Source organism: Filicampus tigris, chromosome 1, assembly GCF_054856515.1.
Source record: "Filicampus tigris isolate MCC_2025a chromosome 1, RoL_Ftig_1.0, whole genome shotgun sequence".
Lineage (NCBI taxonomy): Eukaryota > Metazoa > Chordata > Actinopteri > Syngnathiformes > Syngnathidae > Filicampus > Filicampus tigris.
Genome location: NC_141217.1, coordinates 24,927,421 through 24,935,520, shown reverse-complemented (window position 1 = coordinate 24,935,520; position 8,100 = coordinate 24,927,421).

The window sequence follows — 8,100 nt, the reverse complement described above, 5'->3', positions numbered from 1 at the left end:
TTTCTTTACATTCTGGGCTGCCACATTTTCACAAGTAGTCCAAGTCTATTACTTTGAATGATTGTAATAATAACTAAAGAGTCTTGAAGGGCATACTGAAATCCCCTTTTGCCTGATTCCGTTCGGAAATTGTGAAATGTGTCGTTATTTCTCCAGTTATGGACAGTTAAAGTGTTGGTTCCAAAAGCTTGTCGGATTTAAAAAACAGTAACTAAGGCGAGCAGGTGTTAGCGAAATGCCAAATGGGACTCAAAACCAAGCCGCCCTCTTACGCAAAGGACATTGAAGGCAACACTAGTCTGGACATTTTTCTCGAACGATTTCCAAGCACTGTTAGTCCCTCACAATCTTTACGGCCACTGCTTGTGTGCAAAGTAAGGCAGTGAGGCGTCCTGTCGAAAAGGGGAAGAGCTCCGTCTCCCCTGTCTCCCATCCAGCTCCAGGAAAATGCCAGGTTGTGTTTTCAGGCTGAGTGGCCATCAGTGTCAGCAGAGTACAGTACCTGAAGCAGCCCCAGTCAAACCGTTGACAGGTTAGAGAGGGAAGAGGATGAATAAAGCAGCACTGTGGCCGACCGGTGAGCGAGTCAAATGCCCGTCATTTGCTTCAGTATCATTTGGCAGCGTGATTTTGCAATATTTCATCAAGTATTTGAGGTAAACAGCCCACTCTACTGTTCACATTGAGTCAAGCTATTGCTTGACACAAGCATTTGTGCATATTTTTGTACATATTCTCGAAAGAAGACGATAACGTCAGTTTGAGCCTACATCCATTCAAACCTCTCGTATGCCACAACTCCTCCAAGAATCATAATTATTGTCAAACACTGGAAATAGGTTTGTACAGAAAGACTCTCACATCCATTTAAATAGCATTAAAAAAACAACAACCATCGTTAATTAATTCATTGATTCTTATTTTACGTACTGGCAATCAAGGTTGAATTGTTTTTACCATCGCATCACGTCATCATTTCCTACTGAGTTTGTTACTTGAAGTTATATTTCATTTCTGCTTGTGTCAAACTCTTCCTTTTATATTCCTACTTCCTTCTATTTAACTTACTTTCCCACTGTGAAGTTCAATCATAAAAGCGTAGTGATGCATCTCGGTGACCAGCCCATAAGCCAGAAGGAACAGAATCCCACAGCTCAACACTAAGATGTAATCCTCTTCGCAAAGCCAGCTTTCTCTTTCTGGAACAATGCCTTCATTTTGGAACAGAGTGATGCTCCACCTTGTGCAGGAAACCAGGAGCAGGGGAGGACCAAAAAATAAATAAAAATAAGCCAGCCAAAGAAAGCACATGAGACTTTAGCAAATCTCATGACACCTTGTGCTTTGCTTTGTCTGTGGCATTTTTTTTTGGGGGGGGGGAATTGTTTTTTCCTTGTAATGTCACAGAAGTATGCCAGTAAAAGCAAAACAGGATGAACGTGTACTCAACTTTAGCAGTCCACCAAACTGAACAGAAAAAAAACAAGCTGAATGAAAACCACCATCCTGCCCTGTAACTTACTTTAAGCAGAACATGTCAGTTCCCCCAGTGGAGTTTATCATTGTCGTCAGTGAAAAGAAATGTTGTGAACAATTACAAGATAGCATCTGCAATCCCTCTCTTATGAGCAACATGCCGCTTCTTTTTGCTGACCTTTCTAGGGTTCAATGCATGACGAATCTCCTTGTTTTCCTTCCAGTCAACTTCGGTTTAAATGTCACCTGGTGAATCAGCAGTGATCCAAAAGGCAGCCAGTCTGTTTCCTGTGGCTAAAACAACTTTTTCCCTCCTTTCACCTGTTGTGACGTCATCGGGAGCGGGAGCTTCAAAGTGACCTTTATATGTGTCATGCTATTTTAAGATTTCTACAGTTAACAATAGGCAAATACATGATGATGTATTAGCTTACCATAATGGTGATCAAATTTCTTATGAAATGGGAGTTGGGAATTTTGGTGGTTATTTTTCTAACAGTAGTTAAGACACCTGTTTCACCAAAACCCCGCCTCTCCCCGTTGTGGCTGCCACGCCTCTTTCATGACGTCCTCCCAATGTCGGCAGCGCGAACCACCCACCAAACAGTAACTGCTGGCTTCTGGAAAAAGTGGGCGTGTGTTTACTCGGCAGGGGCGGTGACATCACAATGTGAGGATTTGGTGCAGACTTTGTTGCCCCCTTCATTAAAACGTGTATGTGGATCACCGATTAAAAATGAATAAATTAGAGGAAATGAGAAACGGGGGAAAAGATGGAAGGAAGGAATCTGTATAATTGTTAGTAACACATCTATACAGTATAGAATAAACTCTGGAAAGTACCAACTACAGTACTAAAATATATATTTACAATCAAATTAAAAGTAAATACACATAAAACTATCCAACTTCAGAATAATTTCTGTCAGTCCATGTATGTATGAAGACCTGCACATTTTACCTAGTGTTTTCTGTTAAAACAGTCATTTGGCTCAGTCTGAAAATGTTCAACAAAAGATTATAGAACCTGTCTGTACTAGGGTTGAACGATTATGGAAAATAATCTAATTGCATTTTTTTTCCCTAAAAATTGGGATTGCGATTTTTTTTTATGGTCCTATTCGAATGTATTTTCCAACAATTAATCTTTATTACAACAAACAGTATCAGATCTGTTATGCATTATAGAATATTGATCTAAAGGCAAAATGAAGCAATAATTCATATAAAAGACAGTTTATCTACCACAATTACAGGTATAAACTTACTAAATATTTTGATGTTTGGTAACATAACAACATAAGTGTGCAACACAGGTGTTAACAACATAAGTTTAGACTATACAGTAAAGGCACAAACTCAAGTCCAGATTACAACAATAATGAAAACAAATCAGTAGCTTTGCCCCTTCCTACATATAATTTTCTTTCATGAAACATGATGTAAACGTGGACTGCACTTTTTAACTCATTCACTGCCATTGACAAATCTTTTCACAGTCCAGCCATTCAATCCAAGGAACTTTTTTTATATTTCTTTCAACTTTTTTCAAACGTTAGGGTAAAAGAGGGTCTGATAATGTCTGGCAGAGAAATCGGTTAATCACTCAACTTCTTATAAAGACCGAAAAACAATAATCCAATGTAGTGATGCGAATGACAGTTCTTTTCAGTAAACTGAATCATTAGAATCAGTTCATCAAAAAGAACCATTCAAAAGATTTGTTCACCGAATCGTTCGTTGTAAACTCAAACTTCGAAGACACGTAAATCGTAGTCAACTCTTACAACTGCCATGACACACACATCCTCACCCACGCGCTGCGCCATACAACGGCAGCCAAAACACCACAAAACTTACACTGTGAGTTTTTTGTTTGTCCACACAGTTTTAACCATGCGAGGTGAGGATCAAGTATGTTAGAAAGCTGAAAGTTAGCACGGCGGCGTTAGCTTAGTGTTCGGTGAATCCCCCTCCACTGTCAATAAAGTAATAACCATTTTAACCGTGTCAGGGTTTGACGTGGAAGGAGGACCCAAATGCAGGGAGGCAGGAGAAGCAGGGCGTACTATAGAGATTATTTTTTAACGAAAACAAAAACAACACAAATCTTGAAAAATCCAAAACTCAAAGTAACAAAGAAATACTCAGAAACAAAACAACATGACAGCGACAGCAAGAACTAAACCAACAACTAGGAGAACACGACAATGACCCGACAAGGACTGAACAAAAACTAGCAACTTAAATACAAGCACACTGACGAGACAACGAGAAACACCTGGACAAGACACAAGGTCTTGATAAGGAGCTGATTGGCCAACACTAGGGAGTGGAAGCAATACAGAATACAATATAACATAATGATATGTATATGCAGGGGCAGAAAATAATTATATACATATAAAATGCACAGAATAAATCACCGACGCAATAAATTGCAACTCTTTATTGAATATAAACTGGACAGCATGGTGAGCGAGTGATTAGCACTGCCACACAGTTTTGAGCTTCATATAGTGTAATATACAGTATCTATCAATCAATCTATGTATGTAGGGTGTATGCTTTGACAAATTAGTCGCTATTTTCCTGCCATCAAATGGCTATAAATAGAGCCGTTGTTTTTCATTGCAGCTTCTTTTGAATAAGTACAGCACATGTAATTATCACAGAAGTGTACCACACCGTAGTGTTAGTATAACGCACAACCCCATTTATCCAGTTTGTCTGCCAGTTCTTATTCTGTTCCCTCTCCACCTGTTGCCACAGACTGACAGGTAGTGGTTTTGTGGATACACAGACACACACACATATTCAACCCGTACGTGGACGCACACCTACACACACACGCACACACCCCTCCCCCAACACACACAAACACACAGGTTGAGTCATAGCAATGGCTTTCCTGCCAATCAAAGGGCCATTAGTGGTTAACTGGTTAAAGGGCTCAGGGTCCACTCCACTGTTTTTTTTTTTTTCTTTCTAGTATTTACGTTGGACTGTTACATGAAATCTGGAATACTGCTGCCTTGAATGCAAATTTGCTCATCAGTGTGTCCATTTCAGAGGTGAAATTGAGTGCAAGGCTGCCCCCTGTTGTCTTCCGCAAATACCTGTCATGTTTGTGAGCTGAATGTCTCAAAGGTGCATCCACGGTCTCAAACTATGATATCAAACTATGCCCTCAAACCATGATATCATAAAACACATAAATAGAATTTCACAGACATTTTACAGCAGGGGTGTCAAAGTCAAATGGACGGAGGGCCAAATAAAAAAATACAAATAAAAAAGACGTCAGATGTTGGAAGCGTCAGGGCGTCTGATTGTCTGATTACATCTGATTGATGTAGCGAACACCGTCGTAACATCCAACCTTGTCAGGAAGCGTCTGGTGGGCGTTTCAGCATGTCGAATCGGCGTTGTGAGTCGTGACATTCGTTCGCTCTGATTAGCTGTTAGCTAGCGAGTCAGCGCAAGGTGTACGAACGGGAAGTGACAAATGCGGATAAACAGTTAGCACGCCTTTGGTGCCTTGATCTTCTTACAAGTACAAGAGCGAGGGTTGACAATGTAAGTATTTCACGATACTGTGTCAAGAACGTGAGGGTTTACTTTGCGTGGGAGTTCATTGTGAGTGAAAAATATAGCTGAATGCATTGTTTACGTTTTTATAATCCGCCCCCGGACAATAGCTTTCCGGTTGGCTTTTTCCAACCATTAGGAATAGTGATTACCGCCGCCGATGGTATAGAAGGGTATTACATCTTAGGCATGCACAGAAAGTACTTTTAGTGGCCAGCGTCACTGTCTGTCATTGCGGTGTATTTTTCCAGCGTGACGTGCCGACAGCCGGCCGGACGCCACAGGGGGTGAGCGTCGGTCACAGTTGACCAATGTCGGATTTGTCTATCTAGGCCTTAACAGTGAATGGCAGTTAAGAATGTTAAAATGATACTTGAGACAATGATGGTGTCCCAGGAACATATTGCGAAATCCACCGGCCTCCTGGAATCGACTGTTTTTGACTTTATGTTCCACTGGATAAAAATGATCATTGTCATTATTATCACATCATTGCTTATCTGTCCATGTACGTTAGCAGTCACACAATTTACAGCTGCCTTGAAGCAAATAACATAGTCGGAGACTATATTCAAAAAGAAATGCACACACTTTTGCTGATTTGCATGCAGCACTGCTAGTTGGAGGACGACATACGGGAGTGTTCTTCCTCTTGGTGTCAAGTGCGTGCCTGTCAATCACTGGACCGGAGGGGGGAGGCAAACTAGGACTTGTGCCATGCATCATTAAGTTGAGTTTGGCTCCAAACCTGTGGATGGAGCCATATAAAAAATGCAGTGTTGCTATGGTTGGGTAAATAATGATGTCCAGGGGGCAGTTTCAGCCTCAGACTGGCTGCTAGAAAATAAATTGATGTTTTGCCCCCGGCTCATTGTTAATAATGCATTTTTATTTGCAGGTGAGCAGTGGCTATATTCAACTAATTCTCTAATAATGTAACCTGGTAGACTTGTTGGGATACTAAATGTATAAAATATGTGCTTTTACAAGGTGCACACGGCACGCTAAGGTTGCTTCATATGACTAGATGATATTAGTTATTTGTACTGCACAGTATGATGTATTTGTCTTATTGCTATCATGCACAGAACAGCCTGGATCCATGTTTCCCTTCCATGGACGCAAAATGCACATTGGAACATCCTTTCGAATAACGTACAGTACAATGCAATAAAAAACAAAGGCATGAGGATGATGCACGTGCTTAGTGCGTCTGCCTCACAGTAAAGAGGTTTTATTATGGGTTTGAATCTTGGCTCGGCCTTCCTGCGTGGAGTTTGCTTGTGTGATTTTGCTTGCTCACATATTTCAAAACATGCATTTTAGATTGAACAGCAGATTATGACTGTTTCATTGGCATGTTCAGAACATTTTTTCGGAGCGAACCAGGTGATAAAAGTGTGTTATAGTACATACTGTACATACAAACTCTCAATGTGTCTCATAGGAATAGCATTTACCAATGCACAGCTGAATTATAACTACATTTCAAAACATCCATTGTAATCTTCAGCATTAAGTAAAGTGTGTCATGCTCCCCAACACAAAAACTAAAGCTGATGTTGCAATCAGAACAGCATTAGCATGCAAGCAGGCCTACCATTATATACCACATTCGATTACAGTCCCTCCAACTAGGCTCCGGGAAGGTTTGATTATTTCCATACATTCATTTTCTATTCTGCTCGTCCCCATTAGTGTTGACAGGATGCAGATCACATGGCGTATATAGGCAAACACTCACAGCTATGGACAATTTTGAATCTTCAAAGAAGAACCCCCACACAAGCAAGCGAAGGACATGCTAACATAACACAGGACGGCAATTCAAACCTCAAACCTCCCAGTGTGAGGCAAATGTGCTAAACATTAGCTTACCCTGCAAACAAATTCTGATCGGGAACCGATACCACCCTGCCCGCACATAACCCAAGCGAGTGTACCACTACACCATCAGCGACCCCATGTTAAAAATCACAAAAATAAATTTTAAATTGTAGCCCCGAGAAAGAAAGCTTGGCAGCGCTTCACAGCTCAGATTGGTCAACACTATGGTGACCACAGGTCAGTTCTCACAGGCAAATTTTAGATTTGTTGCAGTACTGTATTTGGAAAAGGCTAGCTGATGCTACATCAGTAAATCCGCCAATGTGCCCTGTATGTCTGTGGGATGATGAATTTGACCCAGAGCAATTCAGAAGTGAAGTGCATCCGCTTTGGGGTGGACACTGCCGCTGGAAGGGTTACTTGTGTATTGCGCTAACATGAGGGGGAATCCTTGCATCGCCAAAAGCATCACTTTTCAGGAAACCCAAAAACCGGCATGGCTGTCAAGCCATTAACAGAGAGAGAGCAGTGGCATCTTCAACATTTTAGACTGGTCAATATTTTGTTTAAAAAAAATAGACCCAAGTGGGGAATGACAAATAGTGTAGCGCTATGAAAAGAAAAATGAAATCCACCAAATTTGGAACTAGGTTTCTGTCCGACACGTCCAAGGTGTATATAGCCTCTCGCCCCAAATCATCTCAGGTAGACTTGAGTTTATCTCCAAACCAGTCCTGTATAAGTGGTAGACAATGAAATAATTTAAAAAAATGATGAGGTGCAGAGTGCAAGATGACTACTTTCAATCTTTAATGCGCTCTTGCAACAGGCAAGATTGTGTTTCATGTAAAGGCTTTTAAATACATTTTGCTCATAGCGATGCTAACTACAGATGATGTCTACGCTGTTTAATTAAACTGGTTAAAAAAGGAACTATCAATCACAACAGTGACGCTTCGATTTCAGAATTTCTGTTGCAATTCTACATTCTGCCAGGCTCCACTTTTTGCCCTCTATACTTTTCACTTTGGGTTTCATCGGTGATTTCTTCAAGGAGTCTCCATCATTGATGACTTTTCTCTCAGAAGAAAAAAAGAAGATTTAGCGCTCAAGCGGTCACTTCAGAGATGGATGTCAAAGACAGCTTAAAAGCTCGTCAGTATCCTCAACATATAACCCACGTGGTGTGTTTCCGAACACACAAGC